At 46.5% G+C, this 20,818-nt stretch overlaps 1 protein-coding gene across 1 annotated transcript in view; it reads right to left on the bottom strand.

Moving 5' to 3' along the window:
* The window catches only part of LOC138636934 (nucleolar protein 4-like), a 63,157-nt gene that overhangs the window by 5,652 nt on the left and 36,687 nt on the right, over positions 1-20,818 (bottom strand). The gene's annotated exons all lie outside the window — the stretch shown is intronic.

The raw sequence follows: 20,818 nt of genomic DNA, 5'->3' as shown, positions 1-20,818 counted from the left end.
ATTTAGACCAAAAAAAAAGAAGACTTGTATACGTTCGGGGAAAAGATGACGTCACTAACAAAGACTTGGAAAGCAGCGTGGACCCGTCCATCGAGCCCGACCTCCTCCTCATTATCACTTCACTCTGCACATCCTCCAGGAAATCACAACAATGAACACTCAATATTTGAGGCCGCCTGTTAGTTAAATAAAACGATGGTCAGTACAAGCTCGGCAAAAAGTCTTTCAAAATAAAACGTTATCAACAAAACTAACTCCTCATTTCTAGTCGGCTCTTCATCCTCTTCATCCTCATTTGTTTTGGTTTCTTACTTTCTGTCCAATTTATCCTTGCTGCTAATTTTACAACAAAATCTGAATAAAAAATTTTGTCCCGCTTTTATTTTGTAAACTAACCGAGCTGCTCTGTAATCTCAACAAACCTCCGGCTGGAAAACATCTGTCATCTACAAACAGAGCAGTGTGTCACAGTGTGTGTGTGTGTGTGTGTGTGTGTGTGTGTGTGTGTGTGTGTGTGTGTGTGTGTGTGTGTGTGTGTGTGTGCGTGTGTGTGAGTGTGTGTGTGTGTGTGTGTGTGTGTGTGTGTGTGTGTGTGTGTGTGTGTGTGTGTGTGTGTGTGTCTCAGCAGCCGGATCTGGTCGTGTGTCCTCGCTAAGCTAATCGAGTTAGCCACCGGACAAACGGAAGGAAGCGTCTCGTCCTCCCAGGACTCGTCTCCTCTCCTCTCGTCTTCATCTCCACTTCCACCGAACCGTCTCCGAACCTCCTCATCATCGTCTTCCTCACGCTCAACTCCCAAAACTCTTCCGGTGAGTCCGGCTTTCTAAAAGCTCTTCAGGCGTAACGTCCGTTAAAAAGCAGAAATCTGTCCGACTAGCGTCCCTGATTCACAACCATCAGTTTCATTATTAATGAATCTTTTTCACTTTTACAAAAAATTGTTTCATGTTTTATTCTAAAAAAAGCAGAATGTTTTTTATTGTCACGTAGTCTGTCAATCAAAATAATCCATTATTATGTCACTAATGGAACAATTTATCATCACAACATGTAATTCAGAATGTTTTTTACGTCTTTCAAAAAACATTTTTTGGCGACAACTCTTCACTGCAAATACGACTAATATCCTAACCCCCCTCCCCCCCCCCCCACCGGGCTGATCACATACAGTTAATTAAAAAAAGGTATCATGCAAACCTCCCAGTTATTCTGTATTTGCAGCGCGTCTCCGAGGTGGAAGATTTCAGTTCATTAATTCAGGCAGGAGGAAGTTTATGTGACACGAGGACCGTTTTCACACCGTCGGTCCATCCCGAATGAGTTTTTGGGTCTGAAAAATTAGGCTAATGCCTTAAAGCTGCAATACCAGCGAGTGCCACTAGAGGTCGGCTCCAAAAAGCCTCCGGCTCCATAGACTCCCATTCAACTTCTCTCATCAAATCCAAAGTGAATAAAATGTGTCCATCAGTTATCTCGGTGTTGTTAGCTAAAGTCACTCCTTCTTCTTAGTTTTCTGGAGGTCCATCTGAAAATAATCCCTCATTCATTAGAAAAGAAGATTCAAGAAGACCTGTTTTTGGGGGCGTGTCTGTTTGATTGATAGGTCTGTGGTGCAGTCAGGTTACAGCTATCGGTGGGCGGGACGTAGTATCGTCAGGTTTCCGATCGGATCGGTCAGATCCACCGCTGGCTCCTCCCCCAGCTCGTCCAACGTGGTGACGTCACTGATGGTCGTCGGCGTTACTTTCTCAGGACTGTCGGACAACGGAGGAACATTTTCCCGCCGTTCTTCTTTGTGTGTTTTATCAGGACACCGGAGTCGTTCCCCGGCAGACATGAATTTAATTAAGAAAATCAATTAAGGTGACCAGTTCCCCTGCAGTGGAGAGGTAGATGGGGGGTGGGGGGTGTTCTCCTTCTGTCTTTGTTCTTTGTGTTACTGGTGGTGGGCGGGGGGGGGACCCTGAAGCCTCTCTAACTGTCAGACTGCCATCGTCCCCCCCACCATCCCCCACCATTACTCTCCCCGCACCATCCCACCTCCTCATTTAGCTCCTTTTTATCCCTGCCTGCCTCCCCCCAGGCCTCCCCCACCAGCCCCCGCCCCACTACAGCCTCCATTTTGCCAGTCCACCCTTATCCACCCTGCCAGCTCTCTCACTCTCAGATGTTTTTTTTTTTTTGTTCTGCGCCCATCAGAAGTGAGCCACCCCCCCCCCCCCCTCTCCTTCATCGTGCTGGTCCTGTTTGTTGGTTTCCATGGCAACTGATCCAGGTGGATGCCCATTATAATGATGTTGATTTGATGGAATTCAGATTCCATAAATAGAAAAAAACTGGTCACTGTTGTCATCATCATCATCATCATCACCCCAGGAAGGACGTCTGAATGGGACAAATTGGCGGCTCGGCTGGATCTCATGAAACATCTGCAGCACGTATGTGTGTGTGTGTGTGTATTTTTTTTATACACTTTATTAATCCCCGAGGGGAAATGTCTTCACTACAGCAGGGGGGCTCTCAGGGGGGAGCTGCTGCAGCAGGCTGCCACTAGCGCGGCGCCAGGTAACCTGACCTGAGGTGCATGTTTTTGGATGATGGGAGGAAGCCGGAGAACCCGGAGAGAACCCACGCAAGCACAGGGAGAACATGCAAACTCCGCACAGAAAGGCCCAGGACCGGATTCGAACCCGGAACCTTTTTGCTGTGAGGTGACAGTGATAACCACTGCACCACCGTGCTGCCGTTAACTTAACTTAACTTAACGTTTGTGTGTGTGTGTATGTGTGTATGTATGTGTGTGTGTGTATGTGTGTGTGTGTGTGTGTGTGTGTATGTGTGTGTGTGTGTGTGTGTGTGTGTGTATGTGTGTGTGTGTGTGTGTGTGTGTGTGTGTGTGTGTGTGTGTGTGTATGTGTGTGTGTATGTGTGTGTGTGTGTGTGTGTGTGTGTGTGTGTGTATGTGTGTGTGTGTGTGTGTGTGTATGTGTGTGTGTATGTGTGTGTGTGTGTGTGTGTGTGTGTGTGTGTATATGTGTGTGTGTGTGTGTGTGTGTGTGTGTGTGTGTGTGTGTGTGTGTGTGTGTGTGTGTGTGTGTGTGTGTGTGTGTGTGTGTGTGTGTGTGTGTGTGTGTGTGTGTGTGTGTGTGTGTGTGTGTGTGTGTGTGTGTGTGTGTGTGTGTGTGTGTGTGTGTGTGTGTGTGTGTGTGTGTGTGTGTGTGTGTGTGTGTGTGTGTGTGTGTGTGTGTGTGTGTGTGTGTGTGTGTGTGTGTGTGTGTGTGTGTGTGTGTGTGTGTGTGTGTGTGTGTGTGTGTGTGTGTGTGTGTGTGTGTGTGTGTGTGTGTGTGTGTGTGTGTGTGTGTGTGTGTGTGTGTGTGTGTGTGTGTGTGTGTGTGTGTGTGTGTGTGTGTGTGTGTGTGTGTGTGTGTGTGTGTGTGTGTGTGTGTGTGTGTGTGTGTGTGTGTGTGTGTGTGTGTGTGTGTGTGTGTGTGTGTGTGTGTGTGTGTGTGTGTGTGTGTGTGTGTGTGTGTGTGTGTGTGTGTGTGTGTGTGTGTGTGTGTGTGTGTGTGTGTGTGTGTGTTTGTCGACCGGCCCACCGAGACGACAGCGGTGGATTTAAAACTGAGATGTGAGAGTAAAGCAGGAACCTCTGCTTCCAATATCGACACATATTTATAGAAATAAACTCAGAGCGCTGCCGGGAGGATTTTTAGCGACTTTAAGAGGTGAAAGTAGAAAAAACAGAAATAAGTCCAACATAAAGGTCACATGTCAGATTCTCAGACTTTCACGGACTAAACCAGCAACAGTGACATCATTGTTGGTTTGTGATATTATGTCCCGCCCACCGATAGCTGTAACCTGACTGCACCACAGGCCTGTCAATCAAACAGACACGCCCCCAAAAACAGGTCTTCTTGAATCTTCTTTTCTAATGAATGAGGGATTATTTTCAGATGGACCTCCAGAAAACTAACCAACACTTTTATATCCAGTTTGTGGGACTGAAAATGATGAACAGAAGAATAAGCGGCTCCGATATTAAAACACATTAAATAAATATCTTATTACTGGCTGCAGAGGCAAAGAATTGATCCAACAGAAAAATAAACCATAGCCTTAAAGCAATGTGAAAATTATCGCTGGACAACAGTTTGCCGACATTCCCTGAATGCCTCACAGCCGGGGGGATTATTTATCAAACCGCCTCAAGACTTCCTGGAAACGTAGTTTTTTTCATATTTCTCACTAACATTCACAACAACACCTCAATCACTCCTGAGCAGCAGGAGGTGAATGAAACACACACACACACACACACACACACACACACACACACACACACACACACACACACACACACACACACACACACACACACACACACACACAGGAAACCAGCATTCAATTTCCACGTCGTTGTGCGGTCACAGTAGAAATCAGTTTTGCTGCTTCGACCGCCATCATGACAGACACACAACCACCAAAAAAAACAGGACACGGACGGACGGCATCCATGTTTGTGACGAGTTGGGTTGGAAAGTAAAACGTGAAGAATCAACGAGCGTCTTATTTTCTGACTGAATCCGTCTCTCGTGGAGATCGATGGCGGCTGGAGGGAAGAGGAGAGGATCATTTCTGAACTGAGAGGGAGAGGTGAAGATATTGATAAGAGGAGAGCTGGCTGGGACACACACACACACACACACACACACACACACACACACACACACACACACACACACACACACACACACACACACACACACACACCTCGTACATGCTGCAAAGATTAACAGGCCGAGGAGCTCCACTGCAGAATATTGATTGCATAAGAAAACCAGCCATGAGGAGGAGGAGGAGTGTGTGTGTGTGTGTGTGTGTGTGTGTGTGTGTGTGTGTGTGTGTGTGTGTGTGTGTGTGTGTGTGTGTGTGTGTGTGTGTGTGTGTGTGTGTACAACCGCAGAAACAAACACACCAACACTTCATGCAGGAGGTGTTTTCAGCATCCAGACTGAATGAATTCAGGTCTCGATGACACCGAACACAGACGGAGAAACTTTTCCAACCAACGGACGTCGCTGATAAAAACCTTCGTAGGAGACGATCGATCGGCCGCTGCTGACCTTCATCGAACAGACACGCACGGAGAGAGAGAGAGGAGGGGGCGGGGTCACAACGTTTTCCACTTCCTGTCTGACCGACTGACCGCTCTCCATCCTCCTTTTTTTTTTTTCTTGATCCTTCAGAAGATTTGAACGCAGACGGATCTGATATCCGGCTGCTGACGGCGTGTTATTCTGTAACGCTCTCTCTCTCTGAGCTCTCATATCTCCTTCATCACCTCCTCCTCCTCCTCCTCCTCTCTGACTTTAGAGGCACTTCTCCTGCTCAGCCTTCCGGGCGTTTTCTTTAGTTCAAGTCTTAAAGTGATGATCCATAAAATTCAGAGTTCTGCTTTCGATTCTGTCTGCAGAGTTTTTATCACCCAGCCAACGCGTCATGAAGAAAGGAGAGAAGCTAAAACCTCCACAGTTCGTTCAAAATTAAATATATTTGGGGAGGTTTATTTAAATTATACATCGTCTATTATCAGACAAAGTCAGAGTCTGTGTTTTCTAAAGAATGAATGAAGCCAAACCGCACACAAAAAGATGATTCAGATGATTCGGGACTTTTGTAAACGAGCTCGGACAGCTGGAGCTGCAGAAAGAAAAAAAAAAGACATCGTTTTAGAGCCATAAATAATGAATCTAAACTCTGAACCCGGAGAACATCTCAGCTGTCGACTACGAGGAGGAAGCAGGCAGACGTCCAACCACAGACAGACGGGCACCGCCACACACACACACACACACACACACACACACACACACACACACACACACACACACACACACACACACACACACACACACACACACACACACTTCTCCAGTGATATCTCCAGTCAGAAATATGAATCACATCTGTTCGGTGCTGGTTGAGTCTGGCTGGTTCTCATCGTTGGTTTCAGTTTAAGAAAATATGAAAAAACAGTTTTCCTGTAGAAATATAATCTGAGTATGATCAACGAGTTCTCAGACTGCTGCTGTAAGAAAAAGGCCCCGATGCACCGTTTGAGTTTAGTGTCTCCAGGTGGAGGTTTGGTTTCACAGTCATAAGCAGAAAGAGAGACACTGGATCTCTGGAAGTCAGCTGCAATCTCCATATTTCATAAAATGGACGTGTTGTTGAATATCAGGAGAAACGAGTCGTCGAGGGAAACGGTGACACTCGGGGGGGGGGGGGGTTATAGTGTTAATAACAAGACTGAGTTTTTGGGAAACGCTGGTTTGAGTGCGCATCAAACTGTGTAAACCGTCAACAGAGACCCTTGAAAGTCTTCAGAAAGTCTACGGCGATGAAGAGACAAGCCGGGCGACGTGTTCTGAGTCACGTTCACGTTTCAAGAGGGGCGGAGCTTCACCGTCCGAGACCAAAGAAGGCGCGTCAGGTCAGGAGACACCAGGTGGGTTTTCTTTGTGTCGGCGTTAAATTCTTCCCTCAGAGTCAGACTGTCAACACCGAGTTCCACCAGGACCTCCTGAGGCGTCTGAGGGGGAAAACGTTCGCTGCGAACCACCTAAACTGTGGCGCCGTGGCAACAGGGTTCTCCAACACGACAGCGAGCGAGTTCTTCACCCTCAGCAACACGATCGTCGCTCGGGATTCGTCTCCGTACGACTTCTCTCTGTTCCCTAAAAATGAACGTTAAGCCGAGAGGTCTCAGTTTGAACTTCCAGCGTGAATCCCAGACGGGTTCCAACATGGAGGGAGCGGCGGGTCACAGCAGGAGGTGCAACTTTGGGATCTCACCTCATAAATAATCGATACATACCATATAAAGAGGAAAAAAATAAAAAATATGAGTGTGTGTATATATATATATATATATATATATATATATGAGTGTTTCATTGCAGCATCCGGCTGTAAACATGACAGGAGACATCAGTGTGAGAGCTGCGTTCTTCCCCCCGTAGGCATGCATGTGGCTGTAACAAGCCTCCCAGCAGGTGTATTTGTGTGTGTAGCTGCAGGCAATGAGCTCTCCACAGAGCTCATTTGGGGCCGCTTGGACTTTACAGACCTGATGCGCGCGCACACACACACACACACACACACACACACACACACACACACACACACACACACACACACACACACACACACACACACACACACACACACACACACACACACACACACTGCTCGGTTTGTTTTCATGGTATCGCCAACACAATCGTCTTGTTAGCGTCAGCGAGAGAAACAAGCTGCTGGTTGGTCTTCCAGCAGCGTTAAAACTTGTTCGGAGGAAAACGTGCAGCAGATTAAACAGAGAGAGTTCGAGTTCCCGGCAAAGTGCCGAAGCCGATCGAATCTGAAGCGACGCCAACGGCAGCAGACAAAGCCGACGCAACGCTGCAATGAATTTAAAACGTGTTTGTCTCACTGTTGTGCTGTAAAAGATTTAAAATAAAAATCAGGGCTTTTAACAGCTCCAGAAGTCATTGAATGAGTGCGGATACCAAATATATTCCAGCTCCTCTACTGAGAGGATTGGCTGCTTTTCTCTGTTTTATTTCACTGTGAATTAATAATGTTTTGACTCATCAGACAACAGAAGAAGACAAAAGTTAGTGAACAAAACTGGAGCTGAATCTCTTCCTGAAAACGATCAGATCACTTCTCAAGAACTCACGAGAACACGCTCGCAGAGACGACCGTAATAAGACAACCAAATTCATCATGGGGTCAGACTTCTAAAAAAAGACCACAAAACGCACAACAAACTAAAGAGCGATGCCGAACTGTAGAGCAGAAAAAAAACACGTAAAAAACAGCGTTCATCTGCAACGATCAGACGGGAAACTTTACAAATATGAAGAATTATGAATGGAGTCTGGTGCGTTTGTGAAAACGTTTAGAGTTCTGATTCTCCCGATTCTGGACACTGCAAAGAGCTGCTGAGCGCATCACTTCACCTCGGGCTCTTTGTCTTTCCTCAGACATCGTATTGACGAACCAATTCATCACCGAGCAGGAATTTGAAAGAACAATGGAGGTGTTTTAGCCGACTGGCAGCCGAACTGACTCGCTGCCCGTTCATCCATCTGGCTGATGGGATGACACATGCTGGAGTGTTAAGCTTCACAAAAAAAAAAAAAAGCTGTAACAGAGAGAGCACTGGAGGATGGAGGAGTGGGAGTGTGTGTGTGTGTGTGTGTGTGTGTGTGTGTGTGTGTGTGTGTGTGTGTGTGTGTGTGTGTGTGTGTGTGTGTGTGTGTGTGTGTGTGTGTGTGTGTGTGTGTGCGTGTGTGTGTGTGTGTGTATTACCCATAAATCAGAGATCAGTGGTATTTCCTGACAAAAAAACAAACAAACAGTTTTATCTTTAAGATAATAGAAGTGTTTATGTGCCTCCGTGATTTTCCGGTTATTATTTAAAGGACAGTTGGTCTTAAATTGTAAAATGTAACCGTCACATTTCATTCACGGCGGCCGAGAGGCTCAAATTATACAACGATGTGACCTCTGATGCTGCGACGGGCTACGACATATCACTGCATTGTCTGATCAGTTCAGTTTCCATGGTGATAATTCAGAATATGTGGTCGATATAGGTACACACACACACACACTAAGACACACACACACACATACACTAAAAATACACACACTGACCAGAGCCCTAACACACACACACACACACACACACACACACACACACACACACACACACTAAGACACACACACACACACACACTAAAAATACACACACTGACCAGAGCCCTAACACACACACACACACACACACACACACACTGACCAGAGCCCTAACACACACACACACACACACACACACACACACACACACACAGAGCCCTAACACACACACACACACACACACACACACACACACACACACACACACACACACACACACACACACACACACACACACACAGTTGCCACGAGGTCGCTGGTGGATTAAACAGACGGGTGATAAAGGTCATCGTCAAGGCCTGACCTCTTTTCTGTCATGCACACGCACACGCACACGCACACACACGCACACACACACACACACACACGATAATCATAGCCTGAACTCGACATAACCCAACATGATATAAACACTTCTAACCGATCAAAGCTGTTTTCGGATTTCAAACCAAAGATTTGACACTATGCCCCGCCCACCTGTACCGGAAAACAGCCTGCACCCCAGGTCTGTCAATCAAACCCGCCACGCCCCCTCAAACATAGCAGTGTTTTTGTCCTAATATCTAACGAATGCTGGAGTTATTTCCAGAAGGAAACACTAATCAGAAGGAGTTTATCTAATGATATCATGACGACTTGTGGAGAACATTTACTGACTTTGGTGTTTCAGGAGAGAACTTGATGTTTTTCAACGGGAGTCTATTGGAGCCAGCCCCTGGTGGCCCTCGGTGGTATTCTTAAAGGTGGTTTAACGACAAAAACAAGTTGGATGGAAGAGGGAGAGATCTTGGTTTGGGGTTTAAATCTACACATTTTTTTGGACCCGACCATCCACCCCGACCTCCCGCCTTTTGCAGACTTTACGGTTCTTTAAGTCACCTGACTTCCTCCTCTGATGGATGAAACTCCTGCAGCCGATGGAGGGAAATCTGAATTGCACCATTGCGGTCACGGACAAACTGACTGGAGGTCATTCCGACGCCGTGGAGCTGAAACGCTGAGCGGCGTCGGGCTAATGATTGACTCCCACAGGGGGAGGTGGGAAGGGGGAAGGAGGGGGGCGGTTGTAAAGTGTTGAATCAACACAGAGTCCGAACATACCGAGGGTTTCTCTCCACAGTAAAACTGGGCAGGGCTCAAAAACAGAAAGAAAACACACTTCTCATCTGACATCTGACATCATCATCATCATCATCATCATCATCGGACCCGTTGGACGCCCACTCGCACAATCAGGGAGAAAGTCAGCCGGCCGGCCTGCCGGCGAGGCGACTCATCAGTCGGAGAATAAATGCTGTGCTCCTCCCCGGCGGCCGGCGGCGGCTCGGATACGGCAGATTAGTGGAGTGTCCGACACTCTGAGCCCGTCTTAATCCAGTCAGTCACAAATCTGCCCCGAGCACCACGATTAACCCCTTTTCCTTTCCCCTCCTGCAGGAAACAATCCCAGAGAAACACAGCAGGGGATTAGAGCAGGCAAAGGTCAGAGCTGGACCGGGCAGGTTTCACCCTGCCAATACCGCCCAGGAACTAGGAACCAGGAACCAGGAATCAGAACCAGAACCAGGAACCAGAACCAGAACCAGAACCAGGCAGGTTTCCCCTCAGAGCAACAACAACAACGTGTCTTCCTAACTGTGTCTTTATGTTCATAAGTCTTATTTTATTTTATTTGATCTTAAAGACATTTTAAAATCCCCCCGAGCCTCCTGCAGGAGGAACGAGACGCTCAAACACAAAGCAGGAGCCTCATTTGTTGTAATTTTCTGTCTTCTTTGTGTTCATTTTGCATCTTTTTCGTGTTACCTATCGTGCAATGTATTCACTAAGCCACGCCCACATGGGAACGGTCCAATCACATTTTACGCTCTGATTTGGATCTCACACGTTCTGCTGAAGCTGAAACCTCCCTGACTTCCACTTCAGCGAAGCTTCATTCACGTCCAGATAAACATCCGACTCGTCCTTCATTGTTGCTGGAAAACATTGTGATTTTTTTTTTACGACGCGTTCTCCCCCGAGCAGCGTTTTCTCCTTCCAGGCTGACGGCAGATCAGCAGATTGAGCCGTCCGTCTCTCCATCAGCCGGTTTCTACTCTTAGATGTGGGAGACTCCTGGAGGAGGGGGAGGAGGAGGGGGAGGAGGAGGAGCGCTGGATGGATGGAATGCAGCTCAGCTGATCTCTGCAGGGACTCTGCGGTTCCAGTGGTTGAACGCTGAGCACTCTGAGCTCGGTGGCCGCCGGGCTCACCGGCCGGCCTCAGACAACCGAGGTAATTACATGGAAACGCTTCGTGCTGGAGCCGCGTGATCGACACCACAGGACTTCATCACACCGGCTCATCGTGGACGCAGAGTTCAGGAGGGTTCGGAAAGATGCTGATGATGTTGAATGATGAAGAGGCTCAAAATAACGTTGGCAGGAGAGATGAAATAAATAAATCAGTAAATATCCAGCAATAAGTCTCTTCTGTACGAGAAGGTTTTATTCACAATAAATTATATTGTATCATTGCAGGTACACGACTGCACTTTTTTTTTTTTTTTAAATGCATCAGCGAGATATTAAGCCAACGACACCGTTTTGTATTGTTACGACGCTAAAAATAAAAGTTTTACAGGGAAATATTAGTGCATCAGGATTTATGGAGGCGAACGTGTGAACCGAGAGGTTTGGGTGTCGGAGCGGGAAAATCAAGGATGGCGGGTTTATATTATATTAATTGTGCATTAAAATGTAGATTATTATTGATTAACTGAGACATTAAAGTAAAAACAACACTTTCTGTATTTGTTGTTTTGCTCAAAAAAGACTTTAACCCTTAAACGTGTTTATTCTCACGTGTTTGTCTGAACTCATCGAGGCCGACCGATGCTGAACTACATTCACCTGCAGAAATACGTCCCTCCGCTGTACTCATATATAACACAATATATAACACAATATATAACACAATATATAACACATCAGACACAGCTATCGCTGCCTTACTAACGTCTTCATCACAGTTAGTATTGCCGTGAACACGAATCTGTCCAACATCCACTGGTCACAAAAACATAATAGAAATATTTAGATTTAACTGTTGTCAAACGTGGAAGATTATCAGTCTGCTCAATACAGAAGATTCTTCCCACTTCTGGAACAAATCAGCCGTCACAACAGCAACCCAGCGAGGTTTTAAAGGCACATGACACTCTGACCGGTTCACACCTCGGATTAAATAAAACTCGCCCTTTGAACCGGGCGTCTTACTTTACATACTTTCAATCAAATGTTAAATGAGAGAAAAGCGGACTAAATAAACTCGCACCATTCGCTTTGTGCCGAGATCAAATTAATGTGGAGCAAACAGAGCCGGAGAGAAAAGTTCAAACAGCTCAACTTCTCACCTGAGTGCCCTGACCACCTGACCCCTTGATCACCTGACCACCTGACCCCTTGATCACCTGACCCCTTGATCACCTGACCACTTGATCACCTGACCACCTGACCCCTTGATCACCTGACCACCTGAGTGCCCTGACCACCTGACCACTTGATCACCTGACCCCTTGATCACCTGACCACCTGAGTACCCTGACCACCTGACCCCTTGATCACCTGACCACTTGATCACCTGACCACCTGACCCCTTGATCACCTGAGTGCCCTGACCACCTGACCCCTTGATCACCTGACCACCTGACCCCTTGATCACCTGACCACCTGACCACTTGACCACCTGACCACCTGATCACCTGACCACTTGATCACCTGACCACCTGATCTGTAAACACACAGCTACAAAGTCAAAGCCGACGACAGAAACTCATCATTATTTTAATGATTAGAGATCAAACAAAATCCCTCCTGCTGCTGCTTCCTGTTCCCGTGTGACCACTTCCTGCAGGGAGCTCAGGTGAAGTCTCACCTGGAGTTGTTATCGTCCTGCTGCAGGTTCTACTGCGGGTTCACGTCTAAAATCGACACACAATTTAAAGTAAATCTAGCTGTTAAATAAAAAGACAGAAATGCAGAAAGCATCGAAGCTGCAGGAGGTTTTTAAAGAAAAGGAGATGAAATGTCACGAGTTCGTCTGGAAGCAGATGAATGGAGCAGGAAGTGGATTTCTGTATTCAGACTGACATCTGAGCCCCTCGTTCATCCCTGAACGATGTGCGTCAGCGTTCACTAATGTCTTCACATTAGTCACCGTCGTCCCTCCGACGACTTCCAGAGGAAAGAGAGAGACGTTCCTGGAAAGTAAAACCACTTCGTTTACTTCACATTCCTCTTCATGTGCTGGAAACGTTGGAGATGTCATGTAATTAAAATACAAAATTAAAAAAAATCCCTGATGGCCCTGAGCGGTCCTCCTCCTCCTCCTCTTCCCCCTCCTTCTCCTCCTCTTCCTCCTCCTCTTCCTCTTCCCCCTCCTCTTCCTCCTCCCCCTCCTCCATGAACCAGCAGCCTGCCAGGTTTGTTGTTAAAAGCAGATTGTTCGGATCTTTCAGCGCTCGGAGAGAAAGGCAGACGGTGTTGAGGTGATGTAGAAGGAAGAGACAAGAGAAACAGAGAGAGACGATGGAGAGAAGATGGAGAAGATGGAGAGAAGATGGAGAACGATGGAGAGAGAGATGGAGAGAAGATGGAGAGAAGATGGAGAGAGAAGATGGAGAGAAGATGGAGAAGATGGAGAGAAGATGGAGAACGATGGAGAGAAGATGGAGAGAAGATGGAGAGAAGATGGAGAACGATGGAGAGAAGATGGAGAGAAGATGGAGAGAGAAGATGGAGAGAAGATGGAAACAGGTCTGTGGATAAAGATGGAGATGATACGTAGAAGGTTGAGAGGGCAGAAACGCAGCAGAGTTCAGGAACAAGCAGCAGCTTCAGTTTCCTTCTCTGCGAATAACCGTCCGGTAACTCGGCTCCGCCCCTGCAGGGCGGACCAATCAGCGACCGGGGTCTGTGGTTAGAACTGTTTGTCCCGCCCCCCTCCTTCACTGCAATTGGACGGCTGGTGACAGTGAACATTTTTTTTAAACTCTCGCTGAACGTTACAAAAAATGAGAAATGTTCAGCTCAAACAGTCGTTGTGATATAAAAACAGAGGAGACGTTAACATCGTGTTCGAGGATCCAAACTTTCTGCTGACTCAGCTTCAGTCTGACCGAACTAAACTATGAATCAACAACAATTACTTACATCTACAGCAAAAACAAACATGGAAGAATTTAATCCTTTTCTCTGTTTCATGTTATCAATCAAATTGTTTGGACAAAATTAGCAATTTAATTTAAAGATTTCATCTTCCGTTTTTATACATTTGATGGATTATATGATTTTAATATTGAGCGCCATCAATGGAATATTTCTGGATTTTGTTGGTTGGACCAAATTAAGACAAAAATGGACATAATCAATAGTGAAAATAAAGATTAGTCACAGAGAACACTGAAGGTGTTCGACCATCACGACCTTTAAACACAACATATGACCTCTACTGGAAAAAGGAAAACAAATTAAAGAAGAATAGGGCTTTGGCACCACTCGGTGCTCGGACCCTAACAAATCTACAAATGTGCAGCCAGCACTGAAGACGGAGGGAGGAAGAGGAGGAAGAGGATGAAGAGGAAGAAGGGGATTATCTGTGCCTCCTGCCGTGCCGTGGCCAGGTCAGGAGAAAACCGGAGTTATTTTGGAGCCGCGTGGAGCTCAGCAGGCCCTCGCATGAGGATTTACCCCGGAGAGGCCCTCCTCGGCCCTCCTCCCCTCCTCGGCCCTCCTCAGCCCTCCTCGGCCCTCCTCGGCCCTACATCGGAGGACTTTAACCCTTCAGGCGCCGGACAAACACCCATCAGGCCTTATTTAGGATGATTAAACTACATTCAACTTTTGAATATTCAGCAAATCTTGATGCTTTCAAGTCAAAACATAATTTTTCCTCTGAGGTCAGAGTGAGAATTCAACTTTCCTTGAGAAGAACTATTCTGTTCTCGTTCACTCCATTTCTTCAATTACAGGAAAACAAATGGAGGAAATACAGTTTTTCTTGTTGGAAGATCAGTTCCTGCATTTCTCATCAATACGAGCTCTAAAAACACTTCCTGTGTTTTTTCAAAATAAAAGCCCCTTCGTGTTTCATTAGAAAGGCTTTTATTGTGAAACATTTGCAGGAAGGTGTTGTGACTAAAAACTTTAGATGAATAATCCAGAACGACCAAATAACACGACGTCAACAGAGCGACTTCTGATGTCTCGCTGTATTTCCTCTTCAACCAATCACGGGAGGGGAGGACCTACCCAGGGGGGAGGAGCTAAAAAAAAAACGTACCTCAAAAACAGAGTTCCCACACAAAAGAAGACTGAAATAGTTCCTGCGGTCCGAAAACACCTCAAGTTCTCAGAAAGTACCGTTTCAGCTTCGTCCTTGAAATAAGTCTCAAAAATCTAAATCTCACTGATTGAGCTGCTTCATCGAAGCTTCAACTCCTCCTGCCCCTCCAGCTCCTCCTCAGCAGGAGTTTCAGTTTTTATCCTAAACACCGATTTAACAGAACCATCTTGTGACCTCGGCGCCGCTCACCGTCTCCTGAAGGGATGAACCGACAGCGACGAAGTAATAAGAGTTGTCAACTTTGGCTGGTGAGTTTTCCTCCGGGAGACGTTGCCATGGAAACACGCACTGTGTACAGTGCACCGGATGGACGGGGAGCCCGATCTGCTCTTCGGACTTGGAGGAGTCGGTCCTTCAGCTGGAGGACGCCGGAGGACCTCGGCTCTCCAACCATCTCATCTGAATTCATAGCAGCTACCGGAGGGAGCGACACGGCCCGACCTCTGACCTCTGACCTCTGAACCAGGAGAACTTCACCTCCGTGTCTCCGCAGCAGCTTGAGAAGACGCGTTTTCATACACGTTCCTTTTGCCCTACGGTGCTGCTGCTTCCTCACGAACTCCCTTTTTTTTTTTTTTGCTTTCCATCTCTGCTGGATCTCATAAAGCAGTTCGACGGCGACAAACACAGATTGTCTGGAGAGCTGAGATCAACGAATCCCAACAGGAAGTGGAGCATTACACAATTACAGACCCGCCACATTACACCCGCCGGTGATATAATGCTTTGTTTGTGCTAAGGAGAAACTTTCCTGTCTGCAACGGCAAAAAGATTCTGCAAGATATTCACGGATGTGGTGGTGATCTGATCTGACGGTACGAATCCGTGGATCGACAGTAAAATGTACGTTTTCTTCAGACAAAAACTCTTTTCAGTGGACGATAAAACGCCAGACAAACATTTTGTGGGAAACTGACACATAAAGAAGTCTCGCTCATCTCTGCATACAAGTCACATCAGGAAATGGAGCATTAAGACGATTACAGAAGCACACGGTCCGCCGCCGATATAACTCTGTTTTCTGCTGTTAGTTGGACATTTCTAGTCATATTTTTGTTGCACTTTTGTAGGAAATTTCTACACGTCAACATAAAAAAATAAAAAAAACACACACAAACTCTAGACTTTAAGAAACAGAAACCGGTTTTAAATCCAAAAACCTGCTGAATAAATGAAATTGTGAAGTGTTTCTCCGGTGAAGCGGAACCAGCTGAGGAGCTGCCCTCCACCACCTCCACCCGCCATCATGGCCCATTCAACTGAGAGGCCACTGTTTCAATGCTTGGCACGCGCCACCGATTGTTCCACACTGTGTGCGGGTGCTTGGTCATTCCGCAGCACCCACCCACCCCCTCCTACACACACACACACACACACACACACACACACACACAGAGGCTAAATAGACAAAAACACACGTTTATCTCTCGCGCACGCACGGCCATCCACCATGCGCGCGCATGAGGGGCAGCAGCACCGGAACAATGTGCCTCCTCGCACTCCGCATCACACCAGGAACGCGCTCGCGAATGACAAATGATGACCGGAACGAGGCTTGTCGCAGGACGGAGCCGCACAATGACCGAGGAGGAGCGGCGGCAGTAACGAGCTGCAGGCGGTGTGCACGCGGAGCCCTCCTCCCCGCGCGCAGCCAACCGTGACAGCAACACAACTTACTAAAAAAAAAAACCCCACTAAAAACCCGCCCCACGCGCCTCACACCGACGGAGAGTGGGCGGAAACCCCCTTTAATAGCGCTGTTTTCTAGGAGTTTGCGTCGCTAATTGAACCGCGCGCCTGTCAGCGACCCGCGGCACCGCACCGCACCGCACCGCGGCACCGCACCGGCTCCCCTGTCACTCAGTCACCGGCATGCGAGGAAGTCAAGACACTGAAGCAGCAGCAAAAGAAAAAAAGCCACCACTCCGGGAGGATAACAGCGGACACATGCCGCCGTCTTACCTTCACTTCTGGGAGGTTACAAACATGAATGTCGCCGCCGCCAACGCCGCTTCCGCGTCTCTCTTCTCTGCCGCGTCTGTTTTGTTTTTTTCCTCGCGCTCTCACTGTTTGTTCATCCGCCTCCAGTTGCTCTTGTTGTTTATTTTAAATGGTCAATATATCCTGCTGCACGCGCAGGGAGGGAGTGAGAGCACGCAGCGGGACCCTCAAGACTCTGTGGCAACCGGAGGGGGGCGGGGCCTCGGCTGCTTACATCACAGCCCGAGAGGGAGGGAGAGAGTGTGTGTGTGTGTGTGTGTGTGTGTGTGTGTGTGTGCGCGGTGCTGTAATACACTGTAATGTGTGAGTGACTGAAGCCACTTAAAACAATAGAAATGGAGCTCCAGCGGCTGATTTCTCCTCCATCCATCCTTTGTTTTTCTGCAGCAGATGTCATCAACCGCAGCAGGAATCAGGAACAAGACAAAACACCTCATTGATAAGTTAGAGGATGAATTTCTAGTTAATGCTCCCACGTTATTATTTTTTTAGAAAAATCAGAAAAATGTCAAAAATTAAGAAAACGACGGCAACTTCTGCAGGACGTGGTGCCGTGATGTCACTGATATCACCTCAATAAGACAATAGGGTCAATATGTTTAAATAAAAATGTACCACAAGAAAACACAACATTTGCAAAAAGAAAAAAAAAAAGCTATTTTCAGTGGATTAAAAACAGCAACAAGAGGAAAAAAAGTCAGCATTTAATTCACCTCTGCATACAGAGTATTATTAAAAACCAGGTGACGGTGTTCATGAATGACTTTGTGGGAATAATGCCGGTGAAGATGTTCCTCTGTGTGTCTTACGCCCGTCGTGTCGGTATATTAAACGCGGGGTCGCGGCTGCAGGCCGGAGATTCTGTTTTAATAATCATTTTAATATTTCCTGGACAAACACGTCGCCGGAGGACGTTTCACTCCGCTGAAGTTTCATTTCTGACCTTTACACTGGAAATAAACACACAGCGACCACTGCACACACTCAGAGCTGCTCTGTGTGTGTGTGTGTGTGTGTGTGTGTGTGTGTGTGTGTGTGTGTGTCCGCTGCGGTGCATTCACACGACGAACCTGCCACCTATAGGCGGAGGTTGGAACTGCAGAGACACAGAGCTGATGAGGAGGAAGATGACTTCCCGACAGGAGACCGGATGGTCTTACAGAAGCGGATCAGATGTTTTCTGCTGACATTTAATTCATATTTGTTGTTCCAGCTGTCGAAAAATCTCCAAAACAGCTAAAAAAAAAAAAATTAGTTTGGATCAAAAGTGGGTTTTTTTGGGGGTTTTTAGCTGAAGATTTAATAGATTTACAGACTTTCCAGCTTCTTTAAACAATGAAAGGCGTCAATAATAGTTTTTAACGTTGAGTTTTAGCCTTTTGTCTGATAATATTAACCATAAACTTGTGTTTAATTTACAATAAAGCAGCTTTCATGCGCAAAATGCAGCTAAAACGTGCTTCGTTGATGGTAAAAATTTCAATCTATCGACATGAATAGAAGTTATAAGAGATTTTTTAACCTTCTTATAAATGATATCAGGAGTATTGAAATCTCACCGGGCGTGATAAATAATAAATAAATAGAAAAGGTCGGAGGGCAGCCGGTGCTGCCGCGACGCGCTGCTTTCACTTTGTGTGTTTTGTGCACTTACGGCGCGTCGGGGGCATTTTTGTTTTTTATCCCGCAGGTCGGTTTCCATGGCGTTTGTACCACCAGAGAGCCGAGGCCAGATGGTCACATGGTCAGATGGTCACATGGTCAGATGGTCAGATGATCACATGGTCACATGATCAGATGGTCACATGGTCAGATGGTCACATGGTCAGATGGTCAGATGGTCACATGATCAGATGGTCACATGGTCAGATGGTCACATGGTCAGATGGTCACATGGTCAGATGGTCACATGATCAGATGGTCACATGGTCAGATGGTCACATGGTCAGAGGATAAGAAGCGATAACGGTCGCCGACCGGCTCTCTGAACGACAGATTCACTGACGTTGAGACAATTAAACTGTATTTTAACTTCTGAAGTACGATTTTCTGCCTAAATATCCGTCAGGTTAAAACTCAACGTCTGGTCTTCTGATCTTCTACGAGACATCTGGAACTCCAATCTTTTATTTTCAACCAGTTTGGACATTTATATTATAAAGAACTTTTGCGTCCGTGTTTCTTTTTCTTCTCGATGAGACGTGAACGGGAATCAGATTCAGTTTCTCGGCTCAGATCTTTAGGACAGGCTGTTTCGGATTCGGTGTCCAGACGTCATCGACCTATCTGCGTGGGTTGCTACGGTAACCGCGTAGCCACGCCGACGACGTTGCTGCTTTTTTTCCCCGATGCGGAAGCAGACGGCGTATCTCCGCAGAGACGAACTCTCCGATAGCTCGGCTAGCGTTAGCATCGAGTCTGTCTGACGTCATCATATAAAAAATAGGGAAATAAAAGAAGTTTAACGGGTTTGATTGGACGTTTTATGACCGAGTTCAGCTTCCTGTTGTTGAGCTAATTTTAATGACATCGTGTCCGGCGAGGAAACGAGCATCTGCTGCGTTTCCTCGAATTTAATTGTGTTTAATTTTACGTTTGAGTTTCAAAGTAAAGTTCTGAACTGTCGTTTCGTCACATAAAGAAAAGTGTTATCGGACCTTTACGTGTGATTGACGGCTCATTAAAGAAAAACACTCGGTTTCATTTGAATTCATGAAGCAAAAAGAATAAAAGGATGTCGACGGTGCGTCTTCGCCGTGTTTTTATCACCGAGAGGGAAAAACAAAAGGAAACTTTCTGGCCGGGAGACGATGTTTGTTTCAGCTGTTGGACGTTTGCTGGAGTTGGCAGCGTTTCAGCGTTTCTGTTATGTTGGTTGTGAATATTTTACTGCAGGCAGACGAGTGAACAGCTGGTTCGGAGGAAGAGTTCATCGCTGAACGCCCGTCCACGTCACATCGTGATGTTTCTGAGTGGTTTTATTCGTTTTTGTTGGTTCAAACGCAGTTGAAGTCGTTCGGACGCTGCTGCCCTCTACAGGAACATTCGCGAATTGCGTTGCTCCTTTTTTCTAGATTTCTATGAAACCCAGCCGTGACTGTTGAGAAAAAGAATAATTTAACAAATACTTTAATCGAAGTTTAAATGTTTTTGCGCAAACCTTAGTTTTTACATTATAAATATTTTTTGGTCACTTTTTTTCACGTCCGTTCCAGCGAGCAGCTTTTTTTTTTTTTAAACAAATTTGTATCTCCAAATGTGGGATTTCTTTTCTTTTTTTTTTTTTTTAGCTGCTGTCTTTTTTTGTAATTATAACAGACCGACCCCCAACCTAGCTCCCCCTCTGTGCACGCACGTACACACACACACACACACACACACACACACACACACACACACACACACACACACACACACACACACACACACACACACACACACACACACACACCCCTCCTCCCAAAACTAATGAAATGTCTTCCCTCTGGAGGAAGCTGAAATAATGGGCAGAGCGATGGAGACCATAAATGATAATGAACCACCTCATTCTCCTTTTTTTTAATTCCTTCTCTGATCGACCCCCCACCTCCTTCTTTCCCCTCCACCTCCCCCCACCACCTATAAATTCTTTCATTTTTTTATTTCCTCCTCCTCTCCACCTTCC

The sequence above is a fragment of the Brachyistius frenatus genome, unplaced genomic scaffold (assembly GCF_029030835.1).
Source record: "Brachyistius frenatus isolate BFR_SWC_R1_liver_20210118 unplaced genomic scaffold, ASM2903083v1 Contig_417, whole genome shotgun sequence".
NCBI classification, from domain to species: Eukaryota; Metazoa; Chordata; class Actinopteri; family Embiotocidae; genus Brachyistius; species Brachyistius frenatus.
The sequence above is the reverse complement of the archived record's forward strand: the minus strand, read 5'-3'. Positions and strand labels throughout refer to the sequence as shown.